Source organism: Crinia signifera, chromosome 6 (assembly GCF_055691185.1).
Source record: "Crinia signifera chromosome 6, ASM5569118v1, whole genome shotgun sequence".
NCBI lineage: Eukaryota > Metazoa > Chordata > Amphibia > Anura > Myobatrachidae > Crinia > Crinia signifera.
The window spans coordinates 293,868,260-293,887,639 of record NC_139222.1 but is presented as its reverse complement, the minus strand read 5'-3'; the positions used below and the strand labels follow the sequence as shown (position 1 = coordinate 293,887,639).

Here is a 19,380-nt window from a genome sequence, read left to right as displayed (position 1 = left end):
GCCTCCTGTTCTACTGCCCCGTAACTTCCGCCAGTGGGGACCCGCTTACCCTGTGTTTCCCACATCCCCCTATCATGCTTTACCGCCCAGCCTCCTACTCTCATGCACCCTAACTCCCACCCAGTAACAGGAGACACTGACTCACTGCCACGCTGGACCCTCACCCACTGGCAGAAGCTGTACAGTGTCCCCCACCCTCCTCTTTAGTCCCCCTTATGCCCACACACCCCTATCACTACCCAGCCTCCTGGTTTCTGTGTCATGACCTCCACCGTTGACTCAAAAACACTATTGCACACACACACGCCTAAACAGCACGCACACACCCCACCACCCCACAAATGTCATTGTACCCTCCACACTATCAATGTACATCTTACTCTGTAACCGCTTTTTAATTAAACAAAACAATACACACCCCCTTCCACATCATATGCTCTCTATTTAACACATTTCACCTATAGCTATAAGTTGCAATACAGACATCTTTCATACAATTCTAACCATATGTCTCACAATACAAACGTTCACAAACTAAGGGGGGCGCAGCCCCTTACGCCGGTGTAATATTTATCATTTATACTGTCCTATATTTTTTCTATTGTATATTCAAATGGACATTGGCTTTATTACTCTTATAACTGATCACTGATATATGGAGAAAATGGATGTGCATATTACACACGGAGAACTGTGTGTTCCACTGACCAGATGTCGCTTCAGGAATGCAAATGAACATTATATCCAGAGATGACGATTACACAGCACACATCTCTACATCACTGTTACGTGTCGCCTCCGACGGGTTGGTGATATTCATATTTTGTTTGTAGGTTATATGTTTCCTTTGGATCAGTACTCCAGGTTTTGCTGACCCACCTTGCCTGCGTTTCATGCTCACCTTGGTCTTGGGTGTGGCTGCCTGCTAGACCTCTGGGTATTTAGGTATTCTCCCAGCATTGTTAAACTGCCGTTTGTAGTTCTGTTTAAGTCTAGTCAGAGTTCTGTTTGAGCCTTGTCTGGGCCTGGTTAAAGTCTTGTCAGAGTCCTGTCATAGTTCTGGGTATTCCAGAAAGCACTCCTGTCAGGTGTTCTGTGAAGTCCTGCCTGTCCCTGTGAACCATTGCTGCAGTCTGAGAAACCCTGTATAAACGCAGACCCTGTCTGACAGAGATAAGTGCTGGTTTTTCCACCTTCAGTATATCAGCTATCCCTGTTAGAATTTAGCTGTGTGGAGTATATTTCCTCTCTTATTAGGGGTTTTGTCATCCAGCATCACACAGGTTATATACTGTTTATTATTAACATCTTAATGCATTGTTGCATTTATGCCATTAGCCAGGACATACTGTGTTTGCATCCTGCTGTGGTGATGTAGTCATAAGTTTGGGTGTGTGGAATTACTTATTTGCATAACATCATCTTGCATTGTTGCATTCCTGGGAGTTCAGTGGAGGATTGCTCCCATATACTTCCACTCAACTCCCTGGTGTTTCTGACCTCTTATTATAATATGTACCACTGTCTGTTTGTTTGTTTCCATGGGTTTTAGTCAATTAGCCTTTTGTCTGTCTCTCAATCTTGGTTGATGCATTGTCCTACATAAGACCTGTGGGCATTGGGGTTGGAGTGGGCCTAACTCGCTCCTTTGGACGTGGCTGCTATAGGGGAAGTCTAGCACTGCATGCATCAATCGACCACTAGGAGGAACAACAGAGTCAGGTGTGGTGCTTGGTACTTTAAGTCTCCTTCTGTATTTGCACACGGAGACTACCCAGAGTCCTTACAGTCACTTCCGGTCATTGACTCTTTGGGAACAGCTGATTTTATTCTGGGGGCTTAAAAAAAGGAGGCCCTGCTCAGCAGAAGAACTTATGCTTCCGAGGTAGTGCTAATTTGCCTTATAGCGCGCTCAAGCCTATTTACTGCTGCAGAATGGATCCTCTTACAACCCGGTGAACCAGGACCGGTTGTTATTTGCAGATGCTGGTAAGTATATGCAAGGTCTATCCCCTGAAAACTAGTGAGGAGGAGGACTCCGGTGCCCCACTTGTGGGCTAGATGCTTTTAAATTCTCAATATTTGTCAGTGTATCCAATAAATCACTTCTTCTATACTGTACTGAATACATATTGCACTATAGGTGTTTGTTTTATGTTCCCCCTAGGAATTTAAGGAGGATTCATTGCTTATTCGAGTGCAAAAAAGATCCACCGGAGATATGCTTGTTGTGAGTGTATCGTGTGAAATAAAATACCCACACACTGGCCCTTATTCAGATCTGACTGCAGTACAAATTTGTTTGGAAAATGGGCAAAACCATGTGCACTGCAGGTGGGGCAGATGTACCAGGTGAAGAGAGAGTTAGATTTGGGTGGGGTGTGTTGAAACTGAAATCTAAATTGCAGTGTACAAATAATGCAGCCAGTTTTTACCCTGCACAGAAACAAAATAACTCACAAATCTAACTCTCTCTGCACATTTTTCATCTGCCCCACCAGATCTGAACAAAGGCCACTGTGAGTACTATGGGCCTTATTCTGGTTAGGTCGGTGCAACAAACATACGGACCATTTCACCGTACGTTTCCCGTACGCGGACGCTGACCGTATGTCCACCCACAAAACATCCGCACACGGACGGTCACAAACACGACAAAGGGGAGTGGCGTACACTTGAGTGTACGCCACCGTACACGGACGGATCTCCTCTTAGCCACCGATAACTGGCGTACAACAGAACGTACGCCACCGTATATGGACGGGTATCCTCCATTTTCCCACCGACATCTTGCGTATATCTGAGCGTACGCCACAGTGCATGGACGGGTCTCACTTTTTTTCAATGGAAAACTCAGCGTGTGTCACCGATCATGAGAGTGAGAGTACGTCTGTGCACGCTGGCATACCCTTCACATATATGGCCCTGCTAATCTAGCCTTTCAACTATAATTAATTGTTATTCAATAATTGTTTGATATTAACTCTATTGTCTACCTTAATAAACACCCTAATAAAACAACATTTTAACCCTCATTACATGTATATTTGTTATGTTATAATGTGGCATTTTAATCACTATCTATGTGTCCCCACATTGCTGTTACTTTTAAATCAAGTTATGTTGGTGTTTGTGTATATGTACTGAATTATGTCCATAATTAGTTTGTTCACAATTTTTAACATGTATACCTACCCTGATGTTATGTGTGATGTTCTAATCTAACAACATTAAACATTCATGCCTTTTCACTATGTGTTATTTAACACAAAAACACACACACACACACACACATCAATCGTTACCCCTCACCTCAAATTACCAATATAAGTTACATTACACATCTGTATGTACCTGCCCTTACAAACCCTCTAACATATTTATGATTAAAAACACAGGCAACTTCTAACTCAACAAAAACATTTATTTATATAAAACATATTAATGTAAAGTGTCAGGAATATTTCCCGCATAATCTCGGCAACATCATCCTGGTGCTGTTCAGTGTCTGTAGTGAAGGGATAAAAAACAAATAATAATAATATATAACATACACAAATGTTTGTTGTATTTGTACATAATAAGAAGTTGTGAGTTAAGTGTGAAGCCCACATACATTTTTCTACTACATTGAAGATGGGTCTGCTGTAAACATGGTACTAAATACTAATATGTTTACACACATACTGTACATATTACGTAACATGAAATAAATTCCTCCTTCTTGGATGAATGTATGCTGTATCCCAATTGGTAGTTTTGTTTTGGGGGACTCACCTCTAACCTCACAATTAGGCTGTGCTATTTAAGGGTTATGACATTGTTGCGGCTTAAGCACTCCTTACTTTTTAAAATGTAGGACATTGCTGTACAAATTATAGGCCTACAGCCAGTGCCAGATTAAGCCTTCGGGGGGCCCGGGGTACTTTAGCCAGGGGGGCCCCCTTGCACTTGTCATTACTGGCCGCACACTGCATGGGAGAATATTACACTGTCAAAACACAGAGTAAAGGCAGTATAAACTTGGTCAATGGGTAACTGCATATATATATATATATATATATATACACATATATATATATATATATATACACACATACAGAGTACCACAACACTCGCCATCCCTGCGAATGGGGTGCAAACAGCACTCGCCATTCCCAGGTTGGGGTGAAAGTGGCCTGTGACCACATGCTCTAATAAATACAAATACAGGGACTCAACACTCTCCATAATGAACTAACTCACCTTAGTATACAATCAAATAAATAATGGGGTTTTAGTTCATGAATTGATCAATGCATTTAAGCTTGCAGCCCATCGCCAAGGGACCCCATTTCACTGCAAGTCCTACACTAGCATTTGTTTCTCAAGAGCCTGCCAACTGCCGACACATCATAGCTAAAGTGGACATGTGTATTTTCCTGGTTTAAAGCTCACCTGCCAAGTGCCTTATGGCTTTTAAAGATGAGGCAGTCACCTAACACAACACCTGACTTAGAATTAAAGGGGCAGCTGTAACAGGTTACAGATAAATTAGCTCATCTGGGGTGAAAGAGAAAGCTATGATCACAGTAACAAAGGTTAATAAAAATTAACCCACATATATACACACATACAGAGTACCACAACACTCGCCATCCCTGCGAATGGGGTGCAAACAGCACTCGCCATTCCCAGGTTGGGGTGAAAGTGGCCTGTGACCACATGCTCTAAAAAATACAAATACAGGGACTCAACACTCTCCATAATGAACTAACTCACCTTAGTATACAACACATACACACACACACATACACATAAATACATACCATATGAAAAGCCTGTGTTTGTCCCTCTGCACCTTACTCTGTAGGAGACCTCACAGTCCTAGTGCTGCCTTTGATTAAAAACCCTCCCATGACTAAGCTGCTGCTGCTGTTCTCCATGGGCATGTAATGAGCTCTACCAATTAGAGCTCAGCACACCATTAATCATTGTCACATTGGCAGATAGGTGAAGCTGCAGCACTACTCCACTCCCATGCACAAAACCTTTAGCTAAAAAAAAAATATATATTTTTTTTTAAAATACATGCCAACCACAGGGGGCCCCTAGCTAGAGGGGGGCCCAGGGGCACTGACCCCTTGTGCCTTCATTATAATCCGGCCCTGCCTACAGCTATGTTTGAAAAGCATGCATCTGCATGGCCTCACACACTATGAACAAAACAATCTATAATTGAATGTTGCACATCATGCTGGGAAGTGTAGTTACACAACAGCTGGGACCACATAACTTCAACACCACTACTGTAGGATATGTCATTGGATGTACTGTTATGTCAATTACTCAAGGGGTGAGGCATGGCCACACTCTGAAAATACACCAAGGGGACCCTTGTTCCAGGAGGAGGACAGGCCACTACTCTGGGTCGCACTGCAGTGATATGTTGCAACTAATGATGATGTTGGCTACACATATGTGGGTGTTGTGATTGTTTATGTGTTGAAATGTGTATGTAAACATTAGACACATTGTTTACTTACGGCTAGTAGTCCCATCCTGGTCACCGCTGGATGGGGCTCCTGTGCTTGTGGATGGGGGGGGGGGACAGGAGCAAGGGGGATGGGAGTTGGGGTAAAGGTGGTGGGTTGGAGTGGGGATTGGTAAGGGTTGGGGTGGGCGGTGGGGAGTTGTAGGGGGTTGGAAATGGGGTTGGGGTGGGGAGTGGGAGGGGTTAGGGGAGTGGGTGGAGTTAAGGGGAGTGGGTGGGGGTAGGGGAGTGGCTGGTGGAAGGTGAGATAGATATGGGGTGGGAACCAGCGGGCCCCAAGGTGGACTCCTCCTCCTCTTCCTGCTGGAGTTGGGCCTCCTGCCTCGCGGCCTCCTCCCTGGCTGTCATGCATGCCCTGGCGCGTGCTGAAATGTTCATGGTGATGGTATAGAATTTGAAGGTTGCGGATCATGAAAAAGTGGTAAAGAAAAACTCACATTAGTCATGCTCATAACATTGCAAATGAAAATGTATCATATATTTAATAATTTCTCATGCTAATGAATAGATATGCTACACACAAAATCAGACCGTATCCATATACCCCCATATACCCCCACATACACCCAGGGCCGGATTAACAATGGGCCTGATGGAGCTATAGCTCCAGGCCCACTCTCCAAATAGGCCCATTTTGTAGCTGAGGGATAGGGCTTTCAAACGAGACCAGCCCGGCATCGCTAGCCCCCCGGGAACCGGAGATACCGCCAGGCAAACCTGGAACATTTTCCCCATAGAATAACATGGGACCCGCTTATTCCGACATCCACCCTGTTCCAACGGCTGCCAGTTCCCCCTACAGCATCACAGAAACTCAAGGTTGATCTCAGTCGAACCCAAATCGCTGGGCCTTCAATCTGATACCTGGTCCATATGGGTTCATTGGTTCTAGAGATATTGCGGGTAAAACAATTTTTTTTTTCATTTCTGAAATGTAATTTCATGGCTGTTCATGTTGTTTGAGGACAGATTTCTCTGGAACCAAACGGCCCAGTTTCACGGGACCAAAATCATTCAAAGCCTACATGTAAATGGGTCAGTTGGTTTCGAAGATATAGCTGGTTGTTTTAAGGGGGGCGGCGGTGGTTTTCTCTCCCCCTCACACCAGAAAATGCAGGGACTAGGCTGGTGTAAAAGGGGCCAGTCCGAGAATGTCCCTGCATGATCCTGGGAACATATTCCCTGCATTTTCTGGTATGAAAGGGGTATTATTTCAAATAGCCAGGACATGCAGTGCTCTGAATACAGCCAGGCAGCCTCCTGCTCTCTGCCCGGCTGTTAATGGCTGTAATTTCTGCCCGGCGGCGACTGTCCACCAGTTACTGTGAGCATGTATTCCCCCTTGGCAATGAGCATGTAATCCCACATGGCAACGAGCATGGAACCCCTGGCAATGAGCATGGAACCCCTGGCAATGAACATGGAACCCCTGGCAATGAACATGTGGGTAAGCAACACTTATGTAGCATAATTTTTAATAGGTAATATGGTGTTTGGCATAATACGTAATGGAGATTATGGTGTGAGGCTTAACATGTAATCGGCATTATGGTGTAAATTTTTAATGTGCGCCTTTGGCGCGCAATGCCCCTATTTATGAAGCATATTGTGCATTATTGCTCAATCTGTTTGGTATAGTGCAGGCATGTCCAAACTATGATCCTCCAGCTGTGAAACTACAAGTCCCATCATGCATTGCCACAGTTTTGCAATTAGGGAATGCTAAAACTATGTCAAGGCATGCTGGGACGTGTAGTTTCACAACAGCTGGAGGGCCACTGTTTGGACATGCCTGGTGTAGTGTGTATTTTGGCTCAATCCATGTGGTAAAATGTGAATTTTAACTCAATCTGTGTGCCATAGTGTGAATTTTTGCGAAATCAGAGTGTATTTTGTCTCATTCCATGTGGCATAATGTGTAAGAAGCAAGTACAGTATAAGGGGTTACTATTGTGTTGCATGATTTGTATAAGGGGTATATGGTGTGGTAAACTTAGGTTACCACATAAAAGGTGCTGACATATTGTCTACCAAGTTTCAGCTTTCAGTATTTTTTTTATGACTGGAGTGCCGCCTCACCCCGCAAGTATCTTAGGACATCGGCGTCCTGCGGGTGCACCTTTGGAGGGCACCCGCCAATATATCTCCCTGCATTTTTCTTATGCCAGCCCCCTGCCTTTTCCAGGCATATATAATTAGTTGAAAGTATTTACACAAATAGAGACACACCCATGAGCAGACCACCCAACCAGAACACTGGTCACGCCCCACCCACATTATTAGGTGCTGGCCGCAACCACCATTATTGCACATAATAGGCCCTTGATCATTTTCAGCTCCAGGCCCATTTAGACCTTAATCTGGCTCTGTATACACCCATATACCCCCATATACACCCATATACCCTCATATACCCCCATATACCCCCATATACCCCCACATACCCCCACATACACCCACATACTCATGCACATATTTTAAATCATTCCTTAAACCATTGCTAACAAACGCAGACATATTTGTGAATAAATATATACTTACATCGGCTAATATGCCGCCGTATTCGTGATAGCAGGACTGGCTGCTGCCGGCGCAGGTCCGACCAGTGCCGCTCCACCTGCCCCAGGCTCCTGCAGACGCGGTTCCGGGTGTAGATTAAGCGCCGGGCAGCGTTATACGCCCGGTGCTTCTCCTCGTTGCTGACATATGGGCCCCTGGGCCCCAGGCGATGGTCCATCACCTGGACCAACGCCAGCAGCTCCTCATGGCTGAAAGGCGCAGCCCTTGCTGTTGACATATTGGCAATGGCGCAGTTATTAATTGCAGGTACATATATAACTTTTGTTGGTTGCTGATTGGTGGGAAACTAAGTTTTTTTATTGTTAACTTTATTAATCCATCTTACATTAACAATATGTATGCGAATGAAAAGATTCGCTGACCGTTCCGATATGCACACAAGAACATACAGTATGCATTCAATGTAGGGAGACACGTACTGTATATACAGTGTGAGAAAAATTATACACGCAACCATGTACTAATACATACGCTGATAACAACGCACATACAACATGTTGCTGTGTGAATAATTAATACACATAACAAATGTAAGGAAAGCATTGTAACGTTGGTATGTTTTGAAATTTGGATAAGAAAGCATACATGTACTCCAACAGAGACCACCTGAAAACACACTCAGTGGACTCACATGTGCACCCATGTAGCACAGAATGGTCAACAACCTGTGTATGTTCATGTACAGGTGAATGCTCAGGTGCGTTGTTCCCGTGTAATTTAAGCGGGATTTATTGGTGGTAATTAGCTACTACATTGCGGGGGGCAAAATACGCCCCTTGTGCAAGGCGGAAGTTTACCAAATAAATATGCAGCCAGATGCAGACCACTTTTGCTGCAAACATGTCAGGCTCTGATGATTCCGCAGCTGAGGACGCCCTAGAGAGGACAAGAGCCGAATCCATACTGGAAGTCTTGAACAGGAGGGAACAGGAGCGGCGAAGGAGGGCCGAATAGAGAAGTAGGCCGGAAGAGCAAGGGGGCCCCACACAAACAGGCCCTGTTCCAACTCCACCGACTCAACAAGGCCACAGCAACCAGCCAGAACAAGAGGTTGCATCTCTGCCAACATGTGTGACCCAGAAGCTGCATGGTGAGGTGACTGGGGCCACCAGAAAACGACCTGCAACATCTAGGCAGAGTACTGGGCAGAATACCACCAGCAAAAAGAAAAACCCTGCATTTCAAGAGGCAGAATTGAAAGTTTTAGTACCCCTAGCACGAGAATGGATAGAATTAGCTCCCAGGAGGTCGGTTCCCAGTGCAAGGAAGAACATTTGGGAGAAGATCACAGAGGAAGAGAACAAGGTGTCAAGACTGACAAGGGATTTGGCGGCGGTGAAGAAAAGCCAAGTGCGTTTCTCCCCTGATATTCAAATATGTGTGTACATATGTTACATGTATGTTTTGAGGATAATAGAAAGGTGTGTTTGTAGATAGTGCTACACTTCAATGACACATGTGAACACAACCATGTCTAATAACCCACATTTATATATGAAACATGCACCATTGGTGTGATGTGAGGTTATGGCCACAGTTCTGCTCATGTGAAGTATGTGATGGGACAACAGCAAGTGTGTTGTTGTAAAAGACTTGTAGAAACATGTTCCATATTGTCACGCTTTTAGAAGCACCAGCTGCAGAGTAACGGAGGCTGGGTGCTTTAACGTATGGGGGTTGCATCCACGACAGAAGGGAGTGAAACAAGTAATATAAAATGGAATTAATTTAATAAAAGGTATTGCAAGACAATGATACTGATGGCATGAAATATATATGGCAGATATGAAAATATAAAGTCAATAGTCCAATATATTATTGCAGAAGATGATGATGCTTGGTCTTAAAAGGATATTGCAATATTGTTTGAAGAGTTGTAGGAAATAAATAATCTGATTTGAAGAATGAAGGATTGGTTGAAGATTTCATGATTGTATTGAAGATTGGATGATTGTATTGAAGATTGGATAATTGGATGGAGAATTAGATGATTGGATTGATGATTGGATGATTGGGTTGAGAATTGGATGATTGGATGGAGAATTGGATGATTAGATTGAGAATTGGTTGATTGGTTTGAGGATTGGATGATTGGATTGAGAATTGGATGACTGGAAGGAGGATTGGATTGAGAATTGGTTGATTGGTTTGAGGATTGGATGATTGGATTGAGAATTGGATGAACGAATGAAGATTTAAGGTAAATGGATGAAGGAGTAAAATGAAGAAGACTTGTCCTTGCTGAGTATGGTCGTGGCTGCAGACAGAGGTGACTGTGGAAGTAACCGTTGGGAATTAAGGCAAGGTGAGACCCCTTGGAAGGGCTAACCTTGCTGGAACCTCTTTGGCGGTAGCGAGTCCTTGGTACTTGGTGCAGTAGATGGCCAGCAGGGAAGCTTCAGTAAGACGCTCAGGATGGTAGCGGATAGCTACAGAGCCAGGCTGGAGCAATGATGCTACGGGATCGACATCATTGTACTGACTGCCGGACTAGCCTGGTCAGTCAGTACTTAACAGGTGGACTGTGCGGTGATTGGTCAGGCAATCTGACAGGGGAGGCAGAGCCGCACAGGAGTGGCAGAGGTAAACAACAAGATGGCGCCCGCCAGTGAGGGCGACAGATTTCAGCCGGCCTGGATGTACGCAGCTGCGCAAACACCGGCATTCAGTCAGAGAGCAAACCAGGCACAAACACACATGGCGGCACGCCACTCATACCCTGCATAGGAGCGGAGCACATAGCACCAGTGTCACCACGCGATGAAAATGCGGCCACATGTACCCCACCGGAGCCAGGGACACAAGCAGAGGTGAGCGCCATGGTTCTATAAGTGCGGCTAGAGAGCCTAGGGCTGAGCACAGCACAGGGGTTTTGGGTAAACGCCATGGTGGATGTGACACATATGATGCAAATGAAACAAGGATGTCCAAACTGTGCACATGTAGCTGTTGAGAAACTACACATCCCAGCATGCCTTCCCATAGTTACATGGCTCCCTAATAGCAGCACTGGCAAGCTATGCTGGGATGTGTAGTTTCACAGCAGCTGGAGGATTACACTTTGGCCATGGCTGCTGTCATTTCAGCATAGTGAGATATTATGAGTGATATGAGACACTGTAATTGCCTCATAATGGTGACATAAATGTGTGTGTGGCAAACGTATGCAGAAAATAAAACATATCAGCCACACTAGGAAATGTAACGTAGTAAAGATGTTCTCTAGCACAGTGGTGCACGTATCTCCTGATTATACTTTGTTTGTTTTTTATTTGTAGGTGGACAGACTTCAAAAGTGGGCTGAAGAGGAAGATGACTGACCGGTACAATCAAAGCATGTCCACCAGGAGGGGGCCTATGCCATCCACTTTGGAATATACCCCCCTGGAGCTGTTGGTATTGGATGTGGTGGATGTGGCCGAGGTCAGGGGGATATCCAATATGGATAGCGAGCTCCCGGTGGAGGTGTTTGCTGCTGAGTTTCCAGGTAAATTAGAGTGATGCATTGATTGTGGTAAGAGACATTGTTTGTGTATGTGATGGTGACATTGTTTTACATTTTCCCATAGAAGATCCAGCAACTCCAGAGGAACCGGCAGCATCTTCCCCTTCAGGCCCACAAGTGGACCAGCCTTCGCAAACAGGATGCCCCCAGCCACAGCTGGCAGGGGATGGCAGGTGGACAGAGCTGCTGGAGACGATCGCGCAGCAAGGGGTGGAGGCTGCGGCCCGTCAGCAGCAGTTTGGGGAGTTTTTTGGGGATTGGAAGGCTTCCAACAGGCAGCAGTTTGAGGCGTTCACCCGCCAGAATGACATTATGGCGCCTGGCATGCAAAGCATTGCCCAACAACTCAGCCGCCAGAATGACATTCTGGCGGAGCTGCACACCACCGCCAGGTCGCAAAGGGCGGACACCCCATCTGCTGCCCCGCCCCAAGCTGCTCCACAATCTTCACCTCTGCCGACCCTCCTGTGTCCACTGGCCGCAAGGCTGCTGTCCCCAAGGCCCCATCCAAAAAGGGGGAAATAGGGCCAAAGTAATGTCACCTGATTCACTTCCTCTGTGTTTGGACCACAAATGTTTGCATTCGCACTGGGGTTCCACTTCCTGAGTGCTAAATCTATCCATTCTCGTGCAAATGGTAGTAATCTGTTTCATTTGAACTCTTGAAATGCAGGGTTTCTTTTTGCTGCTGTGTATCGTGCTGAGTATTCTCCCTGAGTGCTGCAGGTTGTATGCTGGAGTCCCCTTTCATTTCACCATTGCCATTGCTGGGTAACACATGTTTGTAGATATGCCACTTCTTGTTCTGGCTGGTTGTTATTTTTGTTATTATATTATTTTTGTTCATATTTATGCAATAAAAATTAAAAAAAGCTGTGATGCTTAACAGCAAATAAAATTATTTTACAAAATATAAAACACGTGTTGTATGTGTAATTTCTTGTGTAAATCAAATAATACATTTATATGTACTTACTCAACTTGGTATTTTGGTGAATTTAGTGAAGTGTGGTAGAAGTTTGCCATGTGTAACCCTCTCCATGGCCATGCACATGTTCATATCCACCATTTACCTGCTAATTAGTTTGTGTCAGCACATGTGCAGAGCAACTTAATAGGTGAGAAAGCAGTTTGTGTGCAGGTGAGGTAGCTCCTACAGTAGTAGGTAAAAGCAGGTCCAGAACAATGATTTCCTCATGGAGTGGGTGAGGGAGACAAACAAGGGTGAAAAGGTACATTTGTGTAGGAATGCATATGTGTCCTCCCAAAAAAAACAGTGTGGACTCCCCATAGGTGTTAGTACAGGTATGTTAAAGATGTGTGAGTCGACCAAGCATGCTAAAATGGTTTGTGTGCAAACATGTTAAAATATTGATTGAAATACGAGTTTACAGTGCGATAGGCAGATGTTGGGATCCTTTGTTAGAGAGATGTGATTGCAATAATGTGATTGGTGGCATCTTACATACAGAGGGTGCATACCCTCCAACATGACCCATTCCATTCGGTACACAATGCTCTGTTCCTGGACGTCCCTGGTAATGTATGATTGTCATCACCTGTGTTGAAACACCCTTCTCTTCAATTACCTAGTTCCACACAGGTGCTGGCAATCATACATTACCAGGGATGTGCAGGCACAGAGCATTGTGTACCGAATGGAATGGGTCATGTTGGAGGGTATGAGGGTGCTACATACAATTCATAGCAGATATGAAAGTGCTTAATGTATGTCTTTTGGCTACAATACAAAGATTGTGTGCAAAATAGTGGCCATGGCCTTAGGACATTGCTCAAACTTCATTGTTGCTCTTAGATGTGGTTTATGTGTATTTTTCCACAAAAAAAACAGGTATGTTTGTGTTACAGGGAAAAAGTTGACACATGTCGACTTCTGTAAATTGAGTGTCCTGCTTTTTAAAGTATACCAAAACACTTTCTCACTGGATGTAGACGGTTATAAAATACCTACCTTAGCATATACTGTATAAGCAGGTCTTAGAATGAATATTACCTAAAATGAAACCAACCTTTACATGTAGAGAAGTGTAGAAAGATAAGCTTTCAATGTGTTTGAGGGCTGTGTGTGGCTGCAGGTAGTGAAATCATGGTTTGTACTTAATAGCCTGCAGCATTGCTTATTACATTCAGGTGTATGTGTTTGAGTAGTAATCAGCGTTAATTAGCAAACCCAGGTGTCCGCTCTCATATGGTATCTCTAGGGGTGGTCTGGAGCTATCTTTGGCGTCCGCCTGTTTTTGCGCCAAAATGCACAGTGCGTTCGCCGATCGAGGCGGTTGTGGCACCGTGCATTTTGTGTGCACACCCCCATGTACGCCCATGTTTACGCCCCGTTTCCCTCATTATTCCGGCCACTCCCCTAAAAATGCCCCCATGCCGCCCACAATGACCATACTCTTGTGGACAGGTTTTTTCGCACAGAGAGACCCGTTCGTGAGCGGTGTGAGGTCGCCGCACTTGTGCATTGGGAAAGCTACGCATGCGCAGATAAAAAAAAAACCTGATCCGCCCATTTGTGGTCCCACCGTATTGAGCAGAATAATGCCCAAGATGTGCACTATGGTCTTGTTTGTTTCCAGTCTCTTTTAGTATTTGAAATGAACATCCGGCTATTGTAAGTTACACCTGTGACTGTCGCCAGGGGACATTATCCTAATATATAAGTAATGAGCCACAATGTATATTCCGGAGCGTGTTCTTCTCACCTGTGCTAAAGTATGTATCTAAGGAAGATCAACGCAGGTGACAGACTGCAGTCCTTAGCTTCTGCAGGATGTGGACCCAGGGCCGGTGCTAGGCACCGGAGCGCCCCAGGCGGGGAGGGGGGTGGGCGCCCCGGTGTTTAAACACTTACCCGATCCAGGGGGGCCATGCTGCCGGGTCCAGTGATGCGGCGCATGGCGCCGTGACCTTTGCGGCTGCTTGCTGTGCGCCGCCGTGACTCTCCCCAGGGAGGGGAGAGGAGGGGGTCCAGCGCTGTGATGTTCCGGGGGAGGGGGGGGGCGCCCTCTATGCTGACTGTGACATAACACATGAACACATCGCTTTACAACCAAATCATGAAAAACTCATGTCGACCCTTTTTCATGTCAACCTTTGGACCATGTTGACCTTTTTATGTGTCGACCTTCTGCAGATCAACCAGATCAGAGCAACCAATAATGGGCAAGATACTGCCCACACTGCTGTTACATTACACATGCCGTTTTGGGGTGATTCAGACCAGCTCGCTGTGGGCCGATTGTTGGGTTATGCACATGGAGAGAATGCCTTTGGCCAGTTTCACACTCACCGGGGGTTCGCTCCAGGATAGGCGGGCAGCGGATGGTCGCAAGGACCGTCCAGTATTTCATGGGTGTTCCCACAAAATCTGGGCATACCCCTGCGAGTACAAGTCCGTCTAGCCTGGCCTTTATGAGCGATGGTGAGCAACCATCCAATCATTCTTCTTCTCTGCCGCTGCATGCGAGCGGGGGCAGGCGTCCTGCACTTACCTGCGGTTATACGCAGCCGAGGTAGCAGGCCTGAATCAGGACGTCCATGACTGCACTCGTGTTAGGTAAGATGAGGAGCGCTATGTTCCCAGGTTACTAATTACACTGGAAATGAATAGTAAGGAGACAAACACCTGGTCTTCAGAAGGTTTTACTCAGTGAACAGCGGATCTACGCAGCGGAGTGAGCAGGCCTGAATCAGGACGTACATGACTGCACTCGTGTTAGGTAAGATGAGGAGCGCTATGTTCCCAGGTTACTAATTACACTGGAAATGAATAGTAAGGAGACAAACGCCTGGTCTTCAGAAGGTTTTACTTAGTGAACAGCGGTTATACGCAGACGAGCGAGCAGGCCTGAATCAGGACGTACATGACTGCAATCACGTTAGGTAAGATGAGGAGCGCTATGTTCCCAGGTTACTAATTACACTGGAAATGAATAGTAAGGAGACAAACGAATGGTCTTCAGAAGGTTTTACTTAGTGAACAGCGGGTCTACGCACACGAACGAGCAGGCCTGAATCAGGACGTACATGACTGCAATCACGTTAGGTAAGATGAGGAGCGCTACGTTCCCAGGTTACTAATTACACTGGAAATGAATAGTAAGGAGACAAACGCCTGGTCTTCAGAAGGTTTTACTTAGTGAACAGCGGTTATACGCAGACGAGCGAGCAGGCCTGAATCAGGACGTCCATGACTGCACTCGTGTTAGGTAAGATGAGGAGCGCTATGTTCCCAGGTTACTAATTACACTGGAAATGAATAGTAAGGAGACAAACGCCTGGTCTTCAGAAGGTTTTACTCAGTGAACAGCGGTTATACGCAGACGAGCGAGCAGGCCTGAATCAGGACGTCCATGACTGCACTCGTGTTAGGTAAGATGAGGAGCGCTATGTTCCCAGGTTACTAATTACACTGGAAATGAATAGTAAGGAGACAAACGCCTTGTCTTCAGAAGGTTTTACTTAGTGAACAGCGGATCTACGCAGCCGAGCGAGCAGGCCTGAATCAGGACGTCCATGACTGCACTCGTGTTAGGTAAGATGAGGAGCGCTATGTTCCCAGGTTACTAATTACACTGGAAATGAATAGTAAGGAGACAAACGCCTGGTCTTCAGAAGGTTTTACTTAGTGAACAGCGGATCTACGCAGCCGAGCGAGCAGGCCTGAATCAGGACGTACATGACTGCACTCGTGTTATGTAAGATGAGGAGCGCTATGTTCCCAGGTTACTAATTACACTGGAAATCAATAGTAAGGAGACAAACGCCTGGTCTTCAGAAGGTTTTACTTAGTGAACAGCGGATCTACGCAGCCGAGCGAGCAGGCCTGAATCAGGACGTACATGACTGCACTCGTGTTATGTAAGATGAGGAGCGCTATGTTCCCAGGTTACTAATTACACTGGAGATCAATAGTAAGGAGACAAACGCCTGGTCTTCAGAAGGTTTTACTCAGTGAACAGCGGATCTACGCAGCCGAGGGAGCAGGCCTGAATCAGGACGTCCATGACTGCACTCGTGTTAGGTAAGATGAGGAGCGCTATGTTCCCAGGTTACTAAATACACTGGAAATGAATAGTAAGGAGACAAACGCCTGGTCTTGAGAAGGTTTTACTTAGTGAACAGCGGGTCTACGCAGACGAGCGAGCAGGCCTGAATCAGGACGTACATGACTGCAATCACGTTAGGTAAGATGAGGAGCGCTATGTTCCCAGGTTACTAATTACACTGGAAATCAATAGTAAGGAGACAAACGCCTGGTCTTCAGAAGGTTTTACTTAGTGAACAGCGGATCTACGCAGCCGAGCGAGCAGGCCTGAATCAGTATGTACATGACTGCAATCACGTTAGGTAAGATGAGGAGCGCTATGTTCCCAGGTTACTAATTACACTGGAAATGAATAGTAAGGAGACAAACGCCTGGTCTTCAGAAGGTTTTACTTAGTGAACAGCGGATCTACGCAGACGAGCGAGCAGGCCTGAATCAGGACGTCCATGACAGCACTCGTGTTAGGTAAGATGAGGAGCGCTATGTTCCCAGGTTACTAATTACACTGGAAATGAATAGTGAGGAGACAAACGCCCGGTCTTCAGAAGGTTTTACTTAGTGAACAGCAGATCTACGCAGCCGAGGGAGCAGGCCTGAATCAGGAGGTCCATGACTGCAATCACATTAGGTAAGATGAGGAGCGCTATGTTCCCAGGTTACTAATTACACTGGAAATGAATAGTAAGGAGACAAACGCCTGGTCTTCAGAAGGTTTTACTTAGTGAACAGCGGTTATACGCAGACGAGCGAGCAGGCCTGAATCAGGACGTACATGACTGCAATCACGTTAGGTAAGATGAGGAGCGCTATGTTCCCAGGTTACTAATTACACTGGAAATGAATAGTGAGGAGACAAACGCCTGGTCTTCAGATGGTTTTACTTAGTGAACAGCGGATCTACGCAGACGAGCGAGCAGGCCTGAATCAGGACGTACATGACTGCAATCACGTTAGGTAAGATGAGGAGCGCTACGTTCCCAGGTTACTAAATACACTGGAAATGAATAGTAAGGAGACAAACGCCTGGTCTTCAGAAGGTTTTACTTAGTGAACAGCGGGTCTACGCAGACGAACGAGCAGGCCTGAATCAGGACGTACATGACTGCAATCACGTTAGGTAAGATGAGGAGCGCTACGTTCCCAGGTTACTAAATACACTGGAAATGAATAGTAAGGAGACAAACGCCTGGTCTTCAGAAGGTTTTACTTAGTGAACAGCGGTTATACGCAGACGAGCGAGCAGGCCTGAATCAGGACGTCCATGACTGCACTCGTGTTAGGTAAGATGAGGAGCGCTATGTTCCCAGGTTACTAATTACACTGGAAATGAATAGTAAGGAGACAAACGCCTGGTCTTCAGAAGGTTTTACTTAGTGAACAGCGGTTATACGCAGACGAGCGAGCAGGTCTGAATCAGGACGTCCATGACTGCACTCGTGTTAGGTAAGATGAGGAGCGCTATGTTCCCAGGTTACTAATTACACTGGAAATGAATAGTAAGGAGACAAACGCCTGGTCTTCAGAAGGTTTTACTTAGTGAACAGCGGATCTACGCAGCCGAGCGAGCAGTCCTGAATCAGGACGTCCATGACTGCACTCGTGTTAGGTAAGATGAGGAGCGCTATGTTCCCAGGTTACTAATTACACTGGAAATGAATAGTAAGGAGACAAACGCCTGGTCTTCAGAAGGTTTTACTTAGTGAACAGCGGATCTACGCAGCCGAGCGAGCAGGCCTGAATCAGGACGTACATGACTGCACTCGTGTTATGTAAGATGAGGAGCGCTATGTTCCCAGGTTACTAATTACACTGGAAATCAATAGTAAGGAGACAAACGAATGGTCTTCAGAAGGTTTTACTTAGTGAACAGCGGATCTACGCAGCCGAGCGAGCAGGCCTGAATCAGTATGTACATGACTGCAATCACGTTAGGTAAGATGAGGAGCGCTATGTTCCCAGGTTACTAATTACACTGGAAATGAATAGTAAGGAGACAAACGCCTGGTCTTCAGAAGGTTTTACTTAGTGAACAGCGGATCTACGCAGCCGAGCGAGCAGGCCTGAATCAGGACGTACATGACTGCAATCACATTAGGTAAGATGAGGAGCGCTACGTTCCCAGGTTACTAAATACACTGGAAATGAATAGTAAGGAGACAAACGCCTGGTCTTCAGAAGGTTTTACTTAGTGAACAGCGGTTATACGCAGACGAGCGAGCAGGCCTGAATCAGGACGTCCATGACTGCACTCGTGTTAGGTAAGATGAGGAGCGCTATGTTCCCAGGTTACTAATTACACTGGAAATGAATAGTAAGGAGACAAACGCCTGGTCTTCAGAAGGTTTTACTTAGTGAACAGCAGTTATACGCAGACGAGCGAGCAGGCCTGAATCAGGACGTCCATGACTGCACTCGTGTTAGGTAAGATGAGGAGCGCTATGTTCCCAGGTTACTAATTACACTGGAAATGAATAGTAAGGAGACAAACGCCTGGTCTTCAGAAGGTTTTACTTAGTGAACAGCGGATCTACGCAGCCGAGGGAGCAGGCCTGAATCAGGATGTACATGACTGCACTCGTGTTAGGTAAGATGAGGAGCGCTATGTTCCCAGGTTACTAATTACACTGGAAATGAATAGTAAGGAGACAAACGCCTGGTCTTCAGAAGGTTTTACTTAGTGAACAGCGGATC

The 19,380-nt window shown here is 45.8% G+C and overlaps 1 long non-coding RNA gene across 2 annotated transcripts in view; it reads right to left on the bottom strand.

The window, feature by feature from the left end:
• Positions 1 to 250: 250 nt before the first annotated feature.
• LOC146009509 (uncharacterized) overlaps positions 251 to 19,380 on the bottom strand; it is an 82,892-nt gene continuing 63,762 nt past the window's right edge. The window contains exons 3-4 of one of the 2 annotated variants that reach the window (XR_014444682.1): positions 5,526 to 5,898; positions 251 to 3,508 (exon numbers count right to left, since the gene is read on the bottom strand). This is a non-coding gene — a long non-coding RNA (uncharacterized LOC146009509). Of the gene's footprint in view, positions 3,509 to 4,555; positions 5,899 to 19,380 lie in introns of those variants that run through there. The other variant, XR_014444681.1, reaches the window with a different exon arrangement.